This window comes from Crocuta crocuta, unplaced genomic scaffold (genome assembly GCF_008692635.1).
Source record: "Crocuta crocuta isolate KB4526 unplaced genomic scaffold, BGI_CrCroc_1.0 scaffold72, whole genome shotgun sequence".
NCBI lineage: Eukaryota > Metazoa > Chordata > Mammalia > Carnivora > Hyaenidae > Crocuta > Crocuta crocuta.
Window position 1 is genome coordinate 5,500,435 of NW_027529427.1, and position 22,370 is coordinate 5,522,804.

Consider the following 22,370-nt stretch of genomic DNA (forward strand, 5'->3'; position numbering starts at 1 on the left):
CACCCTTCTTGTGAGTAAGCCAATGGTTGAGAATCACTCTTGGACTCCATGAATGTACCGGCCAAGGCTCAGGAGGGCAGTGAGTGTGCCTGAGGGGGAGAGCGTCGTGAGAAGGGTGCCGTGCGTCCCCAGGAGGGACTTGGGCTCCCCCTCCATCCTGGTCCAGGATCCAGGCCTGGAGGGAAGGCTTATCAATTTAGTTTTAAAATCAAGTGGAATTATATGGGACCCCCATTGGTGGGGCCAAGAGATAGATGGCTCTCCCAGCTGGGCACCAACCCCAGTAAACACCACCCTGGGGTGTGCTCTGGCCCTGCAAACCAGTAGGTTCCTGCTTCAATGACAAGAGTGCAGCTTGCGTGCATCCTATAGCACATGCCTGGGTACTGAAATCATTGCTAAAGACAGATACTGGGCTGGAGAGCACGTCATTTGCAGAAGGCATCAGTGTTGAATGTTAGGTCAGAGGCAAGATCTGTATACAGCAGCTGTTACCTCCACTTTTCATCTCCTCTCCTCTGTGCCTGTTAAACCTATCTGGCAAACAAACAGAACCAATCAGCCCAGCCCGGATCCCCCCAGTCCCCACCCCCAGCAACCCTGAGAAGAATCTGTTGATACAGGCCATCAGCATTCAGTCACAGAAACACCACAGCTGCAATGGGAACAATTATTTTTTAAATAATAGCTGAGTGCCAAGTACTGGACTAAGCTCTTCACAAACATGAACTCATTTAATGAAGAGCAGTTGGTATAGCTTTTATATTAGCAACTGAAATCAGCAAAGTGACTTTACCTGAGTTTGGTGACTAATAATAAAGCACAGGGTAATGGCACCGACTCAGTACCGCTCCGTACTCCGACCTAGTCCCAACCTGACTGGGAAGGAGGCTGCTGGGTTGCCCCCGAGGCACCAGATGGGGTGAGCATTTCCCTCTTTCAATGCTTGTTTTGTGTCAGTAGTGGTGACAATGAGAAGACAGGGGAAAACATGGATGCATCTCTGGCGTTATGACTTACACTCCCAATCTGATTCAAAGCAGGAGTGGGAGATCAGCACCCACATGGGGGCTTTCTCCACCCCGAGGCACCAAATAACTGTTAGTGTTCTGCTTCACTAAAAAGACCCCTTTGCAACAACCATTCCTTTCGATGGTATAAAGCCCTCCCTCCACTTTATCCCCGGACCTTCCCCAAAGGGAACTAGCGGGAGCCACCGGTGGCCATGCTTTTGAAGACCATGTGTTTCCTTCATCCATGGTCTTTCTTTCCAATGCCACACTATGGGGCAGGGTCCGTTGCTGAGACCACCAGAAGGGAGCCTGCGCAAGACAACTTCGACATCCCTTCTGCCCACCATGTTGGCCCTCCTCCCTGCTGCCATTGGGAAGAAAGCAAACCCACCACTGAACTGCCTGGGTTTTCTTCTTGTCTTGCTCTCTCATCCCGTGAGTTCCCGCAGGCTGCACAGTTTCGCCCCGTCAATCAGAATTGTGCCAGCTGGCATAACTGTCATGCCTTTCCCTTCTCACTCATAGAGAGTTGACCACTAAATTTCCCCTCTGACCAAGGCTTTCTCTCAACATTCACTGATCACAAAAAAATGTCTAGAGGGAACTGATAGCATGACTGGAGAATCGGATTTTGCAAAAAGACTAAAGGTGGCTGATGTTGGAGGAAACCTGCTTGCCGCCCTAGGATTTTGCCCTAGTGAGGCTACCTCTGAGGCTGCCAGGTTTATTTATGTGAACTAGCTGTTCTCCCCCATGTCTCCATCCCCTTAGAGGCCCACAGGCCAAAACAGTACAAATAGCAAAGTGATAGAGCCAGAATGGAGAAGATGTAAGGGAGGAAGATGGCCGGGTGTAGAGACATGAAGTCCAGGAAGGTACTGCAGACAGGGTAGGGATGTTTGCCAACATCTGGGAACCGTACTTTCCTTGATCTAGGATAGCTGGAAAAAGAGCTCCATAGCACATCTGATAAGAAAGGAAATTAACCCAAATCCTTATCTGGGTTCTAGGCTAAGAAAGAATAAGACAATGAAGTGCTCATTGTCGATAGACGTATGAAAGTGAGTGAAGACTTTTAGACCACCCTGTACACAATATATTGAAACTGTAACAGGGAGATATAATAGAGTGAAGGGGGGGTGCACGTTGACTTGAGTTCAAAAATCTGTTTAAGTTGAAAGTATACCTTGAGAAAAGTTTCAGTTGTAAGAAGATTTGGGGGGCATGCATCATGGGAAAAGATGCTAATTCAGGTTTCTAAGGTAGGAATAAACTTGGAGATCAGAAAAAAGGCTATTGTGGCTGGAGCACACTGTGTGAGTGAGGAGAATGACAAAGGCTGGCACTGAAGAGGAGCGCAGAGGCCAAGTTCCGTGGTGCCTTACAGGCCAGGGAAAGGGATCTGAGCTTCATCACCGATATGATGGACAGCCCTTGGAAAGCCTTAAGGCTTTCCATCTTAAGGGTGATGGGGTCAGTCTACACTTAGAAAGACACCTCCAAATGGTCCACAGAGAACACCCAAAGGGAATATGAGCAGAAACACAAATCCCATGTAAGAGACTACTGCCGCACTTTCCTGTGGGCAAGAATTTATGGTGGCTTTGACCTGCGTGGAAGTAGTGGAGGGAGAGAGCACCGTGTCAATCTGGGAAGCGCTTTGGAAATAGTCTTGACCAGACTCATGTAGATGGAATATGAGTCAGGAGGGGAGAAAGGGGATCAAGGATAACCCCTAGGGTTCCAGCTTGAGCAACTCTAGGTATACGATGGGGCTGGTTAGTGGGACGGAGGAGGTGGTGTGGTGAAACAGGTCTGGGAGTCATTAAGAAGTCTTTTTTTGGACATGCTGAATTTGAGAATTAATGGCTTATAAAATGTAATGCTATCTAGGACCTAGAATGCCTCCTGGAGCTGTGGCTTTTTCCCCAGGCTTTTAAACTCTACCCAGAGGATCACCTGCAGAGTCCACAGGGTTATTTGTCCTCTTCAAAGTCATCAAACAATGGCTTTGTCCTTGGTCCACTCATTCATTCATTCATCTCACACACACACACACACACACACACACACCTACCTGTGGGGTCCCAGAAGGAAGGTCTGCACTTCCCTTCAATCTGCATAATAATTCAACCTATAGAGGCCTTTAAATCCAAAAGCTGTCAGTATGCTGTTTAGATATAGGCACAGAAAATTACAAATGAGGCCAAAGCAAAGCCTCCAATCCTCCAGTAAAGAGTGCGTCTCAGAAGCGACACCAGCCTGGTTTGCTTAGACTCTGCCCCAGGCCCGGCCCTGGGATGCCAGCCTTGTGGTCTGGGTGGGAATTGCCTATCTTCCCTCCCCAGGAAACCAACTAGGCACAGCTGAAGGGTCTGGGCTGCTCACGTGGGGGGGTCAACAGGTCTGGAGCTAAAGGTCGCTCAGGGGGCGCCTGGGTCACTCAGTCGGTTAAGCATCTGACTTTGGCTCAGGTCATGATCTCATGGCTGGTGGGTTCGAGCCCCACGTCGGGCTCTGTGCTAACAGGTAGCTCAGAGCCCGGAGCCTGTTTCGAATTCTGTGTCTCCCTCTCTCTCTGACCCTCCCCTGCTCACGCTGTCTCTCTCTCTCTCTCTCAAAAATAAATAAAACATTAAAAAATAAAAAAAGGTCGCTCAGGAGCATAGGCCAGATCTGCCATCGGCTCCCTGTCTCTCCATCTCCCTGTACAGTGTTCTGGAAGGTAGGCTCTGAAAAGTCATTTTCCTCTATGTCTTTGGGGATTTCTTTTTTAATTTTCAATTTTGTATTTCTGCCCTCTTTGTTTTAAAAAGAATAATAGGTGTCCTATAATTAGCTTTTTGATGATTTTATCAAGTCTTCAGATTTTCCAAATTCCAAAACATTTGTTTCAATATTATTTACATTGTTCTGCTTTCCTTGTGTTTCTCCCATTTCTAACTTTTTTAGCTAGATGCTTAATTGTCCAATTCACGTCCACACTTTTGGTTTAAGCGTTAAATGCTATGAATTTTCCTCTTTGCATAATACTGGCTCTATGCCACAGGTTTTGATATAAAGTGTTTTCATTGTTAGTATTTTCTAAATAATTGTGCAGTTTGGGTTTTGTGGTGATTTTCTCACTCAAAAAAAGTTTAAAAATATCCACAGTTGTTTTCACTTTGATTTTTGTGACTTGTTTCCAAATTTCCTGAAATGTAGTTACAGAAAATAATCTCTATCAGATAATTTTTTCAAACAATTGTGAGGTCTTCTGTGTCGTTCAAAGGGTGAATTTTGAGCAGTGGTTTAAGTTCACTCAATGTTGAAATATGTTAAATATTTTCTGTGACATCATGCAGATATTTTACACCCATAGGAACTTTAAACTCTTCAAATGAAACATTATGGTGAACGAACAGAGCTTTGTGTGTGAATCTTGAGGGATGGTCAAAGAGGACTTTTTCCCTCCTTCACGTATTCACTCCGCAAACATGTGGAGCACCGAACACCCACTCTGTGCCAGGCCTTTCTTCTGGGAACACACCTGTGATGAGTCCCAATGGTACGGATGGACATGCGCTTGCCACACGGGCAGTGAGAGCAAAGTCTTTCCAGGTGGAGGGGGCAGCGAGTATAGCGGATGGAGTGGTTGGTTCCTCAAGGGCCACTAAAGAAGTTCAAGTAGAAGAAAGAGGAGCCCCTGGCAGGGTTGAGGATGTGTGAGTCCTTCATTGCTTCGTCCTCTCCACTCCCTTCCTCACTCTGTGCCGGCATGTTCTACCCTACATGCTTGGTGCAGCTGTGGTCTGGACAGACGTGCAGCTGGCCCTGGAAGCCACAGGCCACTCCCTCCGTGGCAGCTTGCAGCCCTGTGGTGGAACTTCATGCTGTGGATAAACTCTGGAAACATCACATGCGGCGCTTCATGGAAGAAGTCCCTGACGAGGATATCCTGCTCTCTGTGGATCAGCGACAGGAGTGGAGGGTGCCCTGGGAGTCCATGTGTTTCTTGGTTACAGGCAGAAAGATTTTCTGTACAGAGAGACCAGGAACACATCGTTAGCAGTTGGGCACTTGTTCTAGTCAAATGTAAAGGTCTCAAGTTTCCCCCCGTGATGAGAAAAACCCAGAGTCCCAGGCACGCCCCCTCCCGTGATTTGGCCGGTCACACACTTCATAGCAAACCAGCTGGCAAAAGAGGAGCCTCGATGCTCAGATCAAGAAGGGCGGATGTCCGACTCTACAAAAAATTTCTGAGTTCTGAAAGAAGCTAAATCCATCAGAATAAGAAGTTAAGACACACATAAAATTGTTACAGGCAGCTGAAGAACACTCGAGCTCTCCTTAGTGATCTATAGGACCTGTGTGGAAACGCAGACCGAGTGAGTCCCTGCAGAAACATTCTCTAAAGATAAAAGCGCCGGGGGCTTCCCTTGGAGAGGAGACGCCAGTGAGGACTTGGGAGCAGGAAGCGAAGAGCGTACAGATGACTGGTCCCCTCCTCTTGGGCCAGGAAGAGACTGACTGATGCAGCAGAGTCAAGTGCACACCTAAACACCCAGGGCAGGGAGAAAACTCCATTCTGTGCCAGCTTTGCTGAAAAAGAGGACAGGGAACTTCAAGCCTTGATTACAAGTGCCGATCAGAATGTTCAGGAGACAGTAAATGGAGGGGCTGAACTTTGTCAAGAAGAAGAAATGAAGCTTCTTGGAAGGTCATCTGTGAAGGCAGACGATGACTCTGGAGAGAGGGGGTGTTCAGAGCAAGTGACAAGATGAGCCGTGTGGATGGAGAGAGGAAGACCTGCAGAAAGTGATTCAAAGACCTGGAAGAAAAGCTACAAAGAAGCACTTCTTCTCAAAGACAGATTATGCCCCTTGAGCTGACAAGCTCTTGCTCATGGGTTGAGAGTTTGGGGAGTTGACAGAAGCCTCATCGCCTCCAGACAGGAAGCTGCCGACCTGAGAAAAAGAGTCATTGAAACAGTGGTTAAAGTGAAGCTTCTAGAAGTTGATTTGATAGTCCAGGCAGAGCACCTGACAGAGAACATTGCTCCCCGTTCTCTGGGCGTGGGGTGGGGTTTCCTCTGAGACTCCCCTCTCCCTCTCTGCAGAACGCCTCTTGGTCACCACAGTTTCTTCCTCCAGCTCCTCACCTCCATTCATGCCCAAATCCCATATTTCCAGTGGAGACAAACAGGGGGTTCACTAGTCAAAACCTTACTAGTCAAAATCGCAAAACATGGAGGGGACCATGAGACACTTTGTTTCTCAAAATACTATTGAATCATTTACATTTATTTTGAGTTGAGAAACTTTTTTAATGTTTTTATTTTCGAGAGAGGGAGTGCAAGTCGGGGAGGGGCAGAGAGACAGGGGGACAGAGGATCCTAAGCAGGCTCTGTGATAACTGAGCCACCCAGGCACCCCTAGTTGAGAAAATAAAATAGTGTACTTTTGTTCAACTTACAACTTGATTGTATTATAAATTTCAGGACAGTTTTAGAAAATAAATATCATTTAACTTGCTCTCATTATAATAAGTTTTTTTTTTAATGTTTTATTTATTTCCAGGAGAGAGAGAGAGAGATACAGAATCTGAAACAGGCTCCAGGCTCTGAGTTGGCAGTCAGCACAGAGCCCGACGCGGGGCTCGAACCCACGAATCGTGAGATCGTGACCTAAGCGAAAGTCGGACGCTTAACTGACTAAGCCACCCAGGCGCCCCTCCTTATAATAAGTTTTTAGAAAATATAAGCAGTAAATTCTCACTTAATGATTCATTCTCCTACTGCCTACAAAGTATGTAGCATTTATATACTGCAGTTCAGCAATGAGGGGCATTTGAAATAGCAAAGACCATATCCCTCTGTTAATGTTTCCATGGTCTACCGTGATAAAAAGGTGGAAGTTATTTGTTGGTCTCCATGAATTATGAACGATCTTTTAAAAATTAATACTGGATGTTGGATCTTGACATATCTCCCAAACACTTCTTCCTGTAATTGCGACCTGGCTTCTGAAGGAAATCCTAGGGAAAACAACATGGTCAGAAGATTTCTCCACAATCTCCAAATCCACATTGACTCTTCTTTTATTGGGTAGCAATAAAATACTACAGCACACCCCAAAATATGTATTTCATTATATATAAGTCACATGGATATACTTCTGTACTAATATGTTTATTACAGAGCAAACAAAAAACAGACTTTTGGAAAAAATGCCATAAAACTTTATAGATATTCCCAATATATTTAAATGTAGTTAATTGTGCAAATTTTTATTCTCATTAAAGTACTGTTCATTATATTTTTAGTAGAAACTTTAGTATTATACTTTAAGATACATCAATTTAAATATCTCAAATATCAAACTTTTGATACATCAATCCATGCTTCTACTGATCTTCCGAGATTAGAAAGGTAACTCCTAAGGGCACAATGGATATGCCACACAGAGTGTATCACTGGTGAGAAAAAGTCCATGTACTAAGAGCCTAGAGAATTTGGGGGTTTTAAGTTAACTTCTTACCTGATCCAATTAGATCTTTCGTTGTTTTAGCTCCTCATGATACTGATGGACTGTTCCAGGTGCAGAACGGTGGCTTCTGTTGCTTTTCTTGTTGTTGCCCTTGCAAAATTACTGTTATCTTTAATCCATACATTTCTTTACAGAAATCTTTAAGTCACTCACCCATTTTATGAGGGTTAATTTGGTTCACACTATCGAATACATGGTAATAAGCCCTGGTAGATTGCAAAACATTACAGTATGCTGAGAGCCCACACACCAGTGAGGAAGCCCCTCCCAGCACCTCTGCATAATGAACCTGCCCCTTCTCTCAGTACAGTTCCGGGAACATGAGTGCCTGACATAGGATAGTCTCTATCCACCATACTAGATGTGTGAGCGTCTGACATAGGGCACTCGTCGCTATCCAGGTAATTTTTAAAGACTAAGTATCAGCACAAGATCTAGTATTTGCGTTTTGTACCTCAGTGGTTTGTATGGACACTCCACATAGAGACCAACCTATTTGTTTTCCAGAGGAAGGTGGGGCACAGAGGAGTGATGACTTGCTCCAGGTCACGCAGACATCACAGGACAAGAGCCTGCTGGACCAAACACCCAGTGCTCTCCCAATACTACCAAGATGCCTCAATTACACTTGTGGCACAGCCGGCCTCTCAGTCCCTGGCCCTGTTTGAGATCACTAATTCCCACTGAAAACAATGAATGCTTCAAAATTAAAGCAGCAACTCCATGCATGACCATAAATGGGTAGATGAGAGCAAGTTTATCCATATGGGTGATATGGAAGGCATTTTTATCACTATCAGATTAATGTCAGATCCCAGAGAGTCACCCCCATCTTTGTTTCGCATGTGAATCACTCTTGAGTCAATGGTAACAGGAGTCTTAGTAAAGGGAAGTCACAACATACTGAGAGCCTACTGAAAAATGTAAGTTGTAACTGGTAATGGAGAACGAATATGGTAACCATGGGCTAACAATGGACTTTTATGCGAACAAGTCAATCAGGAAAGACACCAAGCTGTAAGCTTGGAAGGGTGAATCAAAGGTTGTTGGAGAACTAAGGAAATTACGAGAAAATACATTTTTCTCAGCATGATAGACCTTGACGCCAGCTGTGTCAGGGACATCTCTCAAGCTTACATGAATGATGAGCATATTCCATTGAGGCCAGTGGTACCCGGGAGAGGCGGGAAGGGAGAGAGATTGCCTAGAACAGTGTTCGCCACTGTCAGATTTTACAGGTAATGAAAACTCTAAAAGTTTGGGACTCCATGTGGGATTACCTATTTTTTTAATCTTTTAAATAAGGACATAAAAACAATTAGGGGGAAACCAATAAATTTAAGACTTCAGTGACGTTGAACTGAAAAAAGATTGTACAGATTTGAGATAAAGTGTGGATTTGTTTTTCCACTGCTCTTATTATCCAAATTGCAAAAAGAATTGCATGGAAGTGCATAAAAATGTAAACAACACATGGAGAACATGATACATAAAACTGATGTGACAAGTTGTGATATTTTTGTGAATAGTTTTAGGGTTTAATGTTTTTAAAATGTAGAATAAATTACAAAGCAATATAAAAAACATTAACATCCAGTGGAAATATGGGCAGAGTCCTTGAACAGCAAAACGAGAAAAATTAAAATATCACTGCAAATTAAATGTTTCCATTTGTCAAGAAAGAAAGGGCCACCATTTTGAAAAGGACATTTTAATGCCAAGAAGGTAATTCCTCAATCTCAAAGGGTAAAGAGCAGTCCTTTGAATACGTGTAGCTTTCTGAAAACTCTCCACTCTGTTATTTGTCTCATTTCACTGTAAACCAACTCCTGAAGCCAGTATACGCAGCACTATTTGAGTTACTGATCTAGAAAATTCTGAGGACATAGATAAGCTTGTGCAAATTGTTGGAGGGGCCTAATCTGCATAAACACCCAGGGATTGCTGGGATATTAAAGGGGGCCATCAGAGATGCATTTGTCTGATGGCTCTGGAGCCTCCAGAGAGAAATAGCGAAAAGACTTTGGGACTATCTGACTGGCCCCTGACCCCTGGAATGAAGAGACTCCAGATAAAACCATGTCAACATATTGCAGCCTGGGGAAGTCAGTCTATGAATGTGGGTGTGAATATTCCACCTTGAGGCCTGATTTGTAGGAAGCAGGGGGCTGACACCCAGGTTCCATGTGTTCTAAGTTCTTCAACAAGGAGGGCTGATGGTACAAGCTTAACGGCTCTTGCAAGTTATAGTAAGAGCTGAGCCATCTTGATAAAGAATGACAGCCCTTAAGGAGAACTGCCAGTGGCTCCAGTCATTCACACAGGTGGTGGCAGTGGCATGGCAGAGCACCCAGTGTCTGCCATCGTGACTAAATCAGAGAGGGCCCTTGCATGAGGACCTTGCATAAGACCCCTCCACTTCTCTGAACACAACGTGCTTACCTGTGGAAACAGAACCCTCAAAGGTGTGCAGCTCATAGAGCAGAGGCAGGAGACCCACCTCCTTTCTGGGGCCTCCCAGGGACATCCCGAGGCTCCACATGTCACAGGAGATGGCATCTTTATCTGCAGATACTGTACAGTTGGCATCACCTGGATTTGCATTTCTCCAATGACTTCCTCCTTAGAGTCCCCGGTTGTGTGGAGCTCTGTCTTCTAATTATGGCGGTGAGAAATGTGCCAAAATAAAGGAGACTTCTGAACTGGACACTCACATGTGTCAGGCCCTTCTTACAACACGTGAATCATCTCATCTCATTCAAGCTGTTTGCTATCCCCATTTTTCAGTGCAAGACGTAGAGCATGGAGGAACTTGTAGAATGTCCATAAGGTCACACAGTAAATGGCAATGCTGAGATTCAAACCTGGGTCTGTCTACTCCTGAAGCCCCTGTTTTTTTGGCACACTATACTCCCAGAAAGGGTACCTGAGCAAAAAGCTAGAAATAACCTGAATACACGTCAGAAGAGCAACAATTAAAGAAATTATGCCATCCCCATAGTCCATAATTGTATGCAGCTATTGATAAGAAATGAGCTAGGTTTATATGTGTATTAATCTAGAAACTTTGTGTTATATGGTTAAGCAAGAAAGTTGCAGAAAAAATGTGCCATTTTTTGGTGAAATTTCTGCACCTGTGAACATGTTTATAGAAGCACAGAAAACTTATAGAAGCATATAACACAAGTTCAACATTGGATATTCCTGGAAGGCAGGGTTGAAGGGGAAGAGAGTGACCTTCTAGCTTATGATTTGAATTGTTAGAACAAGAATATTTAATAATAATCTAAAAGAAGGAAGACCCTTGCTCTTATATACTTTGAGCACACAGTAAGAGTTGAGTAAATGTTTGCTGAATTGAATCAAGCTGAGACAGTGGAACCTTCCCCATCCACTGGACCCCCACCAGTGAGGTAGGCTGCCCAGAGCAGGAACCTGGAGTCTCAGCTCGGGCACTGGTGGAGAGAAGGAGCAGCCTTGTCTGGTAAATCCATCCCTCCCATCACTCAGGCCTCAACACTGTTGGGGAGGTGCTGCAATTGATCAGCTGGAAAGAACTCCACCTTGATGTTTAATTGACTCGTGGATTTTGCATTTCCGGGCAGTACAATCATATTAGCAGCCCCATAACCCAATTATGGCCACGCACCCAGCGGAAACTTCTCAATGCAAAATGGGGCAGCTAAGCCTGGGTTGGCTGCACTACTGCCTTCTTTTAGAAACATCACCAGCAGCATGAACTCTTTAGTCTATTAATAGAGATCTCCTGTACTCCGATAATAGCAGCTCAAAAAGAGAAAGCAGCTACCTGGGTTCTTATGGCTGAAACCAGAATTTTGTCACAGTAGTTCAGCCCCTGGCTTACCTGGGGCTGCTAACATTGAAAAGGTGGAGAGCTTTTGCCTTTCAAAGGCATGAACTTGAAAGTTACCCCATGTTCCTGTGGTAAGCGTATTAAGATGTTTAAAAGCAAGTGAGTGTCAAAGACAAATGTGCTAGAGGTATGTGACAGGAAAAGCCAAGTATTTCTCCAGGACTTTGAGATGAATTCAGTGCACAATCGGATCTTGCCCATCCCCATCAAATCATGACTTGTTTTTTTAGAGGTAGGTAGATGCTCTACCAGGGCACCTGGATGGCTCCATCAGTTAAGCATCTGACTTCAGCTCAGGCCATGATCTCATGGTTTGTGAGTTTGAGCCCTGCGTTGGGCTCTGTGCTATCAGCTAGGAGCCTGCTTAGGATTCTCTCTCTCTCTCCCTCTCTTTCTGCCCCTCCTCCTACTCGTGCGCATGCTCACTCTCTCTCTCTCTCTCAAAAATGAATAAACATTTGTGAGAAAAAAAAAAAGACGCTCTATCTGAGACACTTTTGCCCTGCCCAAGAGTGAGTAATTCCTCCAGCCACAGCAATCTAGCACTGAATTGGGGTGTTTTCCCTAAGGGTCAACCCTGACTCTTCATCCTGGCTTCATATAAACCTTCAACCCCTGTAGAAATCTCAGCTGGAATGTGAGTTATAAAAAAAAAAAAAAAAAAAAGATGGAAATTTATCCATGTTCACGATCCCCCCACATATACCCCTAGCCAGTCCCTGTACACACCACCTCATCATACCTGAACACCTGCTTCTACACATCAGTGTCTGGACACAATTCCTGCCATCAGCTAAATTTTCTGGGAAGCTCCTTTCATAACTTGATATATCAGCCATCCCCCACTGTGAGAGGGAAAAAATGCCCATGAAACTGTAGGAAACTAAATAGTGCCAGGTGTGTGTGTGTGCGTGTGTGTGTGTGTATGGTTAGAGACATTTTCAATAGCTTTTATTCCCTAATTTCATGTTGCTTAGGGTTATGTTAAAATTAGTTTGTTTTATTTTTTAATTTTTAATGTTTTATTTCTGAGAGAGAGAGAGACAGCATGAGCAGGGGAGGGTCAGAGAGAGAGGGAGACACAGAATTTGAGACAGGCTCCAGGCTCTGAGCTGTCAGCATGAAGCCCGACACAGGGCTCGAACCCACAAACCGCGAGATCATGACCTGAGCCGAAGTCGGATGCTTAACTGACTGAGCCCCCCAGGCGCCTCGGGTTAGTTAAAATTAGTATATCCAAGAAATAGCGAGGAAAGGTGGCCCAGAAGACTTTTAAGATAGCAGAGAGAACGTTGGCCTGCTTTTAATTTTGCACATGTGGGTAAAGTACAAAGTGAATGGTAATTGGCAAAATCTTCATTTCCCTACTGTCTTTTCTTGCTTGTGCTCTAATGAGTAGGGCTGGTGTAGGAGCCTCTCTGGGACACTTCCCTGTCTGCCTTCTTTCTCAGCTACATTGTCCTTAGTTTTAACATCTGGGCCTCAAGTACGGAGTTCATCATGCCCTCCGTGTCAAAACAGATGGTCATCATTGTTGTGTGCAAGACCCCTCATTTTTCCTTTCATCCTCCCCATCCTTGCTCCCACCTATAGGAACCCACTGAAATATCTGTATTTTTTTACAATCTCGTCCTTAATCTAGCTCCTGGTTTCTGACTACAACAGGGTGTTCCACTTGCTGGCTCTTCCACTTGCTAGCTGTGTAATCTTGGGCAAACTGCCTAACTGCTCTGTGACTCAGGTTCCTAACATATAAAATGAGATACTAATAGCATCTACATGTTCGGATTACGAGGATTAAATGAGTTTTTGGTTTATCTGAAGAGCTTTGAAATATGCTTGGCGTATTGTAACTGCTAAAAAAAAAAGCTAATAATATTACTCTTATTAATTAGTTCCCCATTCCCTTCATGTAGGATGTGTTGATTAGACAGCTCTCTGATATATAAACAATGCCTCAGTGGGCATCCTTATTCATCTTTTCTCCTAGAATCATTTATGGGTTTCTCTGGGTCATATACCCAAGAGTAGGATTTCCAAATTATGGAATAATTTCACAAAGCCATGCCAGGACATGGACAATGGATAGCTCTCCAGGATGTTCAGCCTTACACTCCTACCAGCAGTCTTGAGAGTCCTCAGTCCCCATGTCCTCTCCAATACTTGTTAGTACCTCACTTCCCAATGGTTGCTAATCTGATGGATGGAAAGTGGTATCTTGTTTTGTTTTGCTTGTCTTTAATCACTAGTGAGGTTGGGCATCTCTTCATATATTTGTTAGCCTCCTGCGAATTCATTTAATTTTCTAAAAATAAAAAGTTTCCTATCATTTCCTTCTTGATTTGTGCTAGTTCTCTGATTCCTTTTCATTTTAAAACTTGCAAACTTCTTCAGGTCTATCACCAATCTGTCACCTTCATCTATGGTATCATTTACTGAACAGAAACTCTTAATGTGGTTACATCCCCCAAGTTTTTCCCTTATAATCTGTGCTAGTTAAGTATCGCTTAAAATTCTTTTTCTACCTTAAGTCACACACATACACAGACACACAAAATTTTTTCATCATATTAATACCATAATTTTACCTTTCACATTTAGCTCTACAATCCTTGGCCTCCCATGGATCCATAAAGTCTACAATTCATTTAGTTTATTTTTGTATGTGGTAGAAGTAAGAAATTTGAACTATTCTTCTTAATAATATATACAATTATTTCACACACATTTTAGAATCATTTGTTAAGCTAGTCCCCAAATTCTGTCTTCATTCTTGCTGTAATTTCATTTAATTTATGGATTCATTTGCAGAGAGTTTACATTTTCATATTAAGTCATGAACATGGTATACCTCTCTAGATATCTAAGTCTTATAATGATCTTTAACAAAATTAAAAATTTTTGTCTTCAAATTCTTTGTTAGACACTTTCCTAGGTATTTCATAATTTTTGTTGCCTCTGAAAATATCTTTTCCTACCCAATATTCCAGTTGGTTATAAAAGGACACTATTGATTTTTATAAGATGGCCTCATATCCAATAACCCTGCTGACATCTCTTATTAGTTCTAATGGTTTGACTCTTGATTCTTTTGAGTTTCCCAGGTAATTTATCAGAACATCTGCAAATGACTTTTTGTCTCTCTCTATCTTTATTCCTTTTATTCACTTTTCATGTATTGTCACATTAGCCAGGATCTCCAGTAGTAAACTGAATGGTAATAATGTTTTTGTAGGCATCTTGTTTTGTTCCAGATTTCCAAATAATTAAGTTTCTCTGTTCATATATATGTCTGCAGAAAATTCTTGGTATATAGCCTTTATCAAATTAAACAAGTTCTACTTCTAGCTTTATGGCCGTTTAGGGCCTTTATGATTTTTAGTCATCCTTGCATTTTTGGAATAAACATACTTATCATTTTTAAATGATACATCATTTTTAAATACATTCTTGGATTGAGTGAGTTAATGTTTAATTAACTCCAAATGATATAGGACCATAACTTTCTTTAATTTTATTGTACTTACCTGACCTCAGAGCCAAGGGTACATACTAGCATCATAAAAATAAATCAGATGCAGTTCTCCTTTGTTCAATTTTCTGAAACAACTTGTATAAGAGACATTCTTGGTTCTTTGTCTATAAAGCTGTGAATTCTTTTTTTTTTTTTTTAATTTTTTTAATGTTTTATTTCTAGGAGNGCCACCCAGGCGCCCCTGTGAATTCTTTTCTTATAGGTGATAGGAATGGTTCACAATTCTTCGGTGGCTATATTACAAATTTGGCATTTCTTATGTAAATGTAAGCATGTATGTATGTGTGTATGTATATATATACATGTTATATATATACATGTTATATATATGTATATATATGTTGTGTGTGTGTATAATTCACAAATCCAATTCATTTAGGTATTCTTTTATTTTTTTAATGTTTATTTATTTTTAAGAGAGAGAGAGAGAGAAAGACACAGAATCTGAAGCAGGCTCCAAGCTCTGAACTGGCAGCACAGAGCTGGATGGAGGGCTTGAACCCACGAACCATAAGATCATGACCTGTGCTGAAGTCAGACGCTTAACCAACTGAGCCACACAGGGGCCCCAATTCATTTAGGTTTTCTAAATGTTGACTTTCTAATTCACAATATTCTCTTGATATTTTTAATCAGTTGCTTAGGCAGTTATTTTCCCTTGCTAAGCCTTCATTTTGTTTATATATCATTTATTTTTAGTTATTTTTGCCAGAGAATTGCTTTACAGAGAATGAGCTTTAGATTTGTTAAACATTTTTGTTGTTACTCTTCTCTATTTCATTTATTTATGTCTTCAACTTTATTATTTTTTATATTATTTGTACCTTTTAACTGTTGCTTTTTCCTAAATACCTGAATTGAATGCTTGACTCATATGTTTCCAGTTTTTTTGGTTGAGTAATAAATGCATTTTTTAAAGCTACACATTTTCCTCTAAGTATTGCTTTAATTATGTCTCTCAGATTTCAACTCACAGTGCTTTAATTATTGTTCATCATTATTTTGTATTTTTTTCATGGATTCATCTTTAAATAGGAATTATTTCCAGATAGATGGGAGGTTTTTTAGGCTACATCTTTACTAGTAATTTCCAATTTCAATGGCACTTTGGTCAGAGAACAGTCTCTCAGCATCTACCCAACCATGTTAGCACCTTCTATTGTTATAGTATTGATTGCTATGGCTAGACCTCTATACTCTAAATTCCTTTTAATACTTTGAAAATGTTATTCTGTTTTCTTAAAACTAGTGTTCCTATTGAGAAGATGGATGTCAATTTGATTCTTGTTTTTTGTAGTTTTTTTCTCTCTGAAAGTTTTGATATTCTTAATTTTCACCATTGCTATGTCTTATGGTGATTTATTAGTTTTTATATTTGTGCCTATATTGTCCAGCATTCTAAATAAATTGTCCAGTTCTTCCTAACTGCTTGTTTCTACTTCAGGCTTACAACATCCTCTTAGATTTCCTTGAAGATAAATGTTTATTTTAATTTTGTGTTCACTTGCTATACTAATTCCGCTCATTCTAGCATAGTATATTCAGTGTGTTAAACCTTTTGCTCTAGTGATTACTCTCTTTGGACATCTGATAATTTTCTCTGGGAGTTAGTATTTGTTTAAGACTATCAACTAACTATTTAGGCAAGTGATAAAAATTCAGGGAAGAAGTGGGATCCTGGTTCTAGTTTGTCTTTCTCCATGTACACTGGAGGGAGGAAAGCCTTGCCTCAGGGCTTAGGGCCTCCAGCAGAACAGTCTGGACTCAGATTGCTCCTTCCCAACCCAGCCAGGAGACTCTTCTCCCAGAGGAATCCCCCAGCTGGGCACTTTTCAAGAATTGCTTCTTCCCTTGGCTGATTGCCTAGCCCACCCCCTCCATAACTGAGGAGGATAGAAGGCCACTCTCAGGACGGATTTAACAACCACCTTTACCTTATAACTTCACACCCGCTGAAATCTGGCATATCTCTGTCCTAATGGTAGCCTCCCTCTTCTGGCTGGCACTGGGTGGGGTGTGCCATTTTCACACCTTGTGGCAAAGCAGAAAGCACTGATCCAGGCAGGACAACAATGGAGAGATAATGTGACTCATGAAAAGTCTCCTTCCCTTCTATCGGTGGCGTCTGACCTACCTCCTTTCTAACCATCATTTCCAACTTCTCCCCCAACTGACATCTCCCCCATTTTCTGATGTCTCCCCCAGAATTTCTTGGACCCACTTAACCTCCCCCTGGCTTCTCCAGTATCTCCGTGTTGGGTTTGGACAGGGGGCCAGCATCTGTGCTGCTGGACTATTTCTTCTGGGAGTGGAATGGTTTCTTTCCATCTGCTGATTTGGTGTTCTTGCTCTATTTCTGATCCATTTCCATGCTTTCACCACCTTATTTCATGCCTGCATTACTTTAAACAAAGCAAAACAAAAAAATAAGAATTCTTTCTTGGAATTAGAAATCAATTAGACTCATATAAGCAATCAATACAGATGAGAGCCTTTAGAATGGAAGGCCAAGGGGCGCCCGGGTCGCTCAGTTGGTAAAGCGTCTGACTTTGGCTCAGGTAATGATCTCATGGTTTGTGGGTTCGAGCCCCGCGTCAGGCTCTGTGCTGACAGCTCAGAGCCTGGAGCCCGTATCAGATTCTGTGTCTCCTCTCTCTCTGACCCTCCCCTGCTCATGCTGTCTCTCTCTCAGAAATAAAACAAAACAAAAACAAAACAAAAAAAAACATTAGAATGGAAAGCCAAGTAGGGCCTGAGCCCTGCAGACCCTTTGTCAGAAAAGCCTTTCTCACCCTTTCTATTGCCACTCCCCAGCCCCACAATCTCCTGAGCAGTTTCCCTCTCTCCAGCCCTTCCTACTTGCCTCCGCCAAGTCTTTCAGGAATCTCAAGTGTTCCCCATTGTCTTTTTCTTTTTTTTTTTTTTAAATATTTTTTATTTCTAGGAGAGAGAGAGACAGCGTGAGCNTTCCCCATTGTCTTAGGATTCGGTTCAGATGCATGTCATCTCCTCTGCATTCTGACCTTATTTCCATCTTTCCCCTGGACTGCACCATACATTGGTTTGAACAGTTACTTCAAAGCCTTTCCATTCTGCACCAAAAAGATCCTGCACCAAGATGGTAAGGTCCATGAGAGCAGGTCTTACTCTGTGTTCAGCCAATGTGTTGGATAACACAATCGCAATCCAAAAACATCTCAACAGGGGCGCCTGGGGGGGGGGCTCAGTTGGTTAAGCCTCTGACTTCGGCTCAGGTCACGATCTTATGGTTCATGGGTTTGAGCCCCGCATCAGGCTCTGTACTGGCAGCCAGCTCAGAGCCTGGAGCCTGCTTCGGATTCTGTGTCTCCCTCTCTCTCTGACCCTCCCCTGCTCACACTGTCTCTCTCTCTCTCTCTCTCTCTCAGAAATAAAAAAAAAAACATTAAAAAAAATTTTTAAAAACCCATCTCAACAAACTGGAGTAATGATGGCCTGTCTTTTGCTTTCTTCAAGATGGAAAGTGAAACCAAAGGAAAAACAGGAGCCTAATCTGGTAGTGGGGCCTACCATGAACACCGCTGTCATCTCTGCTACCACCTCAGCTATGTTAGGCCTTTGTCCAAGCCCCTTTCAACCTGGGCGTTCTGCTTCAATTGGGAGACTTCTCTGGAACCTTGAGGATGCCACGTCCCTTGGGACCACAGCCTGTGAAGGAAGCTACTCCATTCTTTAAACTCTTCTGCCCATTTCAGACTCTTCTGACCTTATGTAAAAATTCCTTCTCCTTTAATGCCCACACAACGTGCCATGAGCATTCTTTGCCCCCCCGCCCCCGCACTGCAGCCAGCCAGCAGCCAACTGCTCACTCTAATTTCTTCTGGTTCTTCCCCAAGAACATCGATATACTCAAGCCTCCTGCCTCTGCCCCCAACCGAGTGAGCTCCCCTGTGTGCAGCCCCATGCACAACTTTCTCCTGAGAGACAAGCTTCTTGGTAGAATAGACTGAAAATTTCCCCACTCACTCACCCCTATTTACTACACAACCGTTGGCTCAGACTGTCCAGGGAAACGGTTTTTGCCAATATCACTGGTGACCTTACTATGATCATTTAACATGTTTCAGCCCTAATCTTTCTGCAGCCTTTGATACTATGTACCTCTACTTCTTGAAGCTTGACCTTTCCTTGATCTCTGGGACACCACTCACTGATGGTTTTTAATCCTCTCCAGTCCGTGCTCCCCTGCCAACCATTAAATAGAAGTGTCCCCCAAATCTCACTGATTCTTTGAAATCCCACACTCAGCCTTACCCCTCTCTGATTCTTTGATCCTACCTCTCAAGTTGCTCACCATGGTGAATGATATCATTTGCCACCCAGATTCAGAAGCCTCTGCCTTCTGGAGTCTTTCTGAGTCTTTTCTCTTCCATAAGCCCCACATTTAAATGGTCACCAAGAATGAGCAATTCCACCTTCATGGCCTCGCAGACATTGGTCTCTCTCTCCATGGCCTCTGACACTGCCTTGATCAGAGCCCTGTCCTTGTCAAGCTGAACCATTGCTGTGACTCCCCAACTTGTCCTTCTGTGTCCAGTCTTACATCCTCCCAACCCATTCTCTGACATGCAGGCAAAGGGATATTTCTAGAACAAAAATCTATGTCAGTCCTCTGTTTAAGGCCACCCACTGGTTTTAAAATCAAATCTAAATTCCTTGGCATAACACACAAGGCAGGACTGGTTATTCTTAAAGGCCTCAAGTCTCTCTGACTCATATCATCCCTCAAAAGCCAGACAGCCCCACCTCCAGGACACCTTCCCTGTACCACCCTAGTTCCTGGCTAGGAGCTCTTCCCTTGTGCTCTGGGACACCATCTGGGCTCACCACTTTCCAGTACTTCTGATGTTATGTTAGATTGCCTGCCCCACGAGGCTATAAACTTCTTGTCTTTGGTTTCAGTGTTTTTCCATGCATGTTAGAGTGCCTGAGCTCTCACAGTTGCTCCAGAAATATAGGGTGGATGGGTAGAAGGATGAATGAATGTTCTATCCTGCCTCATGTATATTACCCATGGTTCGTTTTGGTGTCAAACTGGAAAAGTTTAGATAATGTCAACCAATGCAATGAAGTGACTTAAAACTGCCACTTGACAAATTTCAAAAGGGTGTGAGAAAGAGGGTAAGGGAAAAGTACCTGATGTTTATTGGGTAGTTACTTATGGCTTCCTAGTGGGCATTTTAAAAAATGTTATCCCATTCAAACTCCATAAGAATAATCTGAAGTCAATATTATTTTCATTTTATAGATCCAGAAATAAGACATAGAAAAATTAACTTGGCTGAGGCTACCCAGCTAAGTGGCAAAGCCCAGATTTAAACACAGGTCTCTGTCTGATTCCAAAACCCATGCTCTCTCCACCACAATCTTGCCCAAGGACCACTGGTAACAGTGAAGGCCAGAGCCCAGGGGGAAGAAGACTACTGTCATGGTCCTGGTGAGAGATGCCAAAAATGGGCACCAACATGGGGTGGTGAGGTAGACAGGGATTTTAGAGGCTCCTATGAGGAGTATTATACAACCTGATGTCCAGATGAGACAAGAAGAGTGAGCGTGACTTCTGGAGCAATTGGATGGACAAAGGTGTTCCATGACCTTTAGAGGGATGTGACAAGGAGGCAGATTCCTACTCTCTGCAAGGAAAGGTTGTCTGACCAAGGTAAAAGGGGCCGCTTGCAGAAGTGGATGGCGACAGACCTCAGCTCACTGCCTCTTGGCAGGGATGGTGGACCGTGAGGTACAAGCATCAACAAGAGGTGACTAAACTGGAAAATCTCAACAGGTACACCTTTCTCTGCAAGTCCATGGTCTGATTCACAGGGCATTCAACAGGTGTTAAATGGGCAACAGAAGCAATGCTTTTTCTTTAGCTTTTTCTCAACCTACATAAAGGATGGTACCAACCTACAAGGATGGTAGAGGGTCAGGGGTGGAGGTGATTAATGCAGTTTGAGAGGATGGATGAATTTTAAAAATGAGCTATCAGATCTCAGGCAAATATGGGCATGACTTCCTTCCCCTTCACTTCACATCTACTATCTGTCTGACACCAACAACATGCTTCATATCATCTGGCTTTTTGCTTGGAAGGAAACATATGAACTTTTATATTAACTTCCTTTAAATTCAATCAAATAAACTCCTTCGGTTAAAATGACATGTTTTTGGAACAGCTTATAGGATTTTTATTTCTGCTGTTATTTCTTTTTTTAAGCCATCAAATTGACTTCCTTTGGTGCCTTGCATTTTGATGATCTGTGTCTGGGATCCACGATCAATGTGACTTTGCCCCCATCCTCCCATCAATCTGATTTGAGATAATAGTAGGTGGCAAGTTAATTTCCAGGTAGGACAATCAGGGACCTGTCCCTCCAGCTTTCCTTGTTTCTTACCAAGACAAACCCATGAAGTTCCAGGGAGGCATTCCTCCTGAGGCGGTGGGACATTTGTCCAGTGATCAATAGGGGACAGCAGCTTTTACTCACTGAAATGGATTATCAGCAAGACAACGACTTTGGCCCAAACCCCTGAACCTCTCAGCCAAGTCTCTGACACCACCAAGTCTTGGGGGAAATACAGAGCCACCAAAGAAAAGCTAGTTGGAAATGAGCTTGGCAATCATTGAACCTCCTTCTCTCATTTTACAGGTGAGGAAACCACGACCCCTGGCTGTGTGCTGCTACATAACTCCAGAGCCCCAGCTCAGACCCTGGCTCCTCATAGCTCCACCTGACCCTTGGCCCCTAAAGAACCCGAAGACTCCAGAACTGGAAGAGAAAGCATGAAGGAGGGACAGCACATTGCCCTGAGTAAGCACCCACCCCAGCAACAGGCCAGTAATTGGTGGTTATTTCCCCACAGAGGCAGAGAGAGAGCATGCAAACTCCTCTCTGCAGCAGCCTTGGTCTGGGTCCACTCCGTTATTGCATTTAGTTCTTCATGATGGTAATGGTTCTGCCTTCACATAAGCCTGCCTGACAACTTGCTCTTTCAAATGTAAGGGGGAAAATTAAATGCTATAATTAAGCACTGTGGCGTCCAAGTGCCTCCTTCCCAGAGATGGCAGTTAAGGGGGATGGGTCCCGTGGTGGGGGCTCAATAGCACATCCTCTCTGACCCCAGGGACATGTGCCAGACTCTTGTGCTTTGGAGTGTTTTCCAAAGTGGAGGAAACAGCAGCTTTTGGGCAACGGGGGTATGAAGCCGCCACATCTTTCACATCCAGCTCAGACCAGTTGACGTGAAAAATTGCCTAGAGCCTGGCCTCCCACTGCCCTGGCGCCTGCTTTCTGAGAACCGAGGAGCAGCGGAATGAACAGACGTGAACTCAGGGATCCTCTCTGGGCAGGGTGTGGAGGGAAGGTTGGGGATCAGGCTAATTG

At 43.4% G+C, this 22,370-nt stretch overlaps 1 long non-coding RNA gene across 1 annotated transcript in view; it reads left to right on the forward strand.

Moving 5' to 3' along the window:
- The window catches only part of LOC144227381 (uncharacterized), a 69,251-nt gene extending 47,237 nt beyond the window's left edge, over positions 1–22,014 (forward strand). The window contains exon 2 of the long non-coding RNA XR_013333927.1: positions 21,636–22,014. This is a non-coding gene — a long non-coding RNA (uncharacterized LOC144227381). The remainder of the gene's footprint in view (positions 1–21,635) is intronic.
- Positions 22,015–22,370: the final 356 nt, after the last annotated feature.